Below are 1,937 nucleotides of genomic sequence, written 5' to 3' on the forward strand. Positions count from 1 at the left end.
CGAGCGCTCGTCGGCTCGTCTCGTTTTCTGGAATAGGGCCCTATATTTGAATTGGCATTTAGAATTAATTTGATTTTTTTTGCTTTAGAGTGGTCTTAATGTGTTGTCCGGCTAAAGCTGACACCAATATCAATAACGTTTGCATTAAAAAAATGGACTTTTTCGGATGGTGATAAAACTGAGACAAATAATTGAGTTTGATAAATTTCCAATGGAAGGTAATTGTGTTAGCTTGCTTGCAACAAAAAAAATCCTACGCCCCTGCGAGCGGACTTCCGGCAGTTAACCGGAATATTCGACATGGCGGACGAAAACATGCGTATATTCTCGATGGGACGCAGCTGGAAGACGTTGAGCAAGTTCACCGACTTGGGTACCACATCGATATTCAGCCGCTCCATCTCCTCCAACGATCGTTTCGAGTAGTGGGCTGACACCAGATCCGGCCAGAACACCGCGTCTTCGCCTTCTTGATGAACGACGTAACTTCCGACAGGCACTTAGTACTATAAATTTGCCGGTTTACTGCTAGCCCGAGTGCTAATAGTAGGAGCGCTTTGGTTTTTTTCTTCTTTTTTAATATTAGGTTGTGCAGTGTACGAGGTGCACATACATATGAACGAGACGCCACTGGTTAGAATTGTGTTATTTTTTTGGCGAAATGTAAGTCGAGATTTCCGAATTTGCTTTAATTGTTCTCAAAACCTTCAATCTCAGCTTAGGATCATAAATTCCACTACGACGCGTTCTCTGATCCATCCGAATAACGGTTGTACGTTCTCGGAAACGTTCCAGCACACCATTCACGGTAGATTTAGGGCCTGATTCTCGAATACACTTCACGAAGGAAACGAAATGAAATGTATCCGCGATGACAACGGTACGGTGTCGACACCTGGATACAAAATTAGTTTCCCACTAAAACTCATCATTATAAGATCAAAAGATTATTATACCACATGAAGAAAACAAAGTTTTCCACTCACATTGAACACCAGTTTGATACGAAGAAGTTAATTTTCATTAATGATTTTTATTTGAAAAGAGCTCATTCTGCATGAAAACTCATTATTATCTTCGACACTTCACTAACTCGTAAAACGTAGTTCAATGGCGCGCCGTTTATTTCGTTTCCATCGTGAAATGTATTCGAGAATCAGGCCCTTAGCCACTTTCACGGTTTCGATTTCGCGGTTTAGTACCTGACCACGCCGGATTTTTAATGGGGGTGCCCAAAATCAAATTTCTTCTCTTCCATTTATTCTGCACGTTTTCAAAACAAAATTTTCCTCATAGAAAGATACAGGTTTTTCAAACAATTTGCTGTCAAAAGGTTCCAGATAGGCCTACTACGATCGCTGCTAGAGAATTAACAGTGTTTCCGGATTCTAACTGAACACTTAGTTTATTGGCACGACAATCGGATGTTCTTTTTACAGCACCTTCAGACAGTACGTCTGGGTGATAGCCTGCTGCTCGGACACGGCCGATCTCGAATGAAGCTTCCGCATAAAAATGTCCATTTTGGCCAGGTTAATGCGACCTCCCGATACAAGGCGCGGAATGATGAGGCCACCTTGCTCTCGGTCTTCCTCTTCAGCTTCTGCTACACTTAACGGTTGCGCAGCACAGTCGGATGACCGAAAGTAGACCTCCGTTCGACGCTCTTGCCTTTCTCCGAAACGGAGAGGATAATGTAAATGCCGTATATCCGACGGACACACAGTGCCTCACGAAGTCCATCTTCTTTGCTTTGCTCCATCGAGAGCAGTAACTACTAGTTGCTTGACTGTTTTCGCCAAGAGTGCTGCAAATGAACTGACAACGTTATCATTTTTCTGTACACATCAAGATTGTTACGATTAGAGATACAGAGGTGGATTCACCATGTGATATTCATATTTGGGAGCATGTTCTCTATCAATCATTTCCACAAC

Source organism: Toxorhynchites rutilus, chromosome 3 (assembly GCF_029784135.1).
Source record: "Toxorhynchites rutilus septentrionalis strain SRP chromosome 3, ASM2978413v1, whole genome shotgun sequence".
Taxonomy (NCBI): Eukaryota; Metazoa; Arthropoda; class Insecta; order Diptera; family Culicidae; genus Toxorhynchites; species Toxorhynchites rutilus.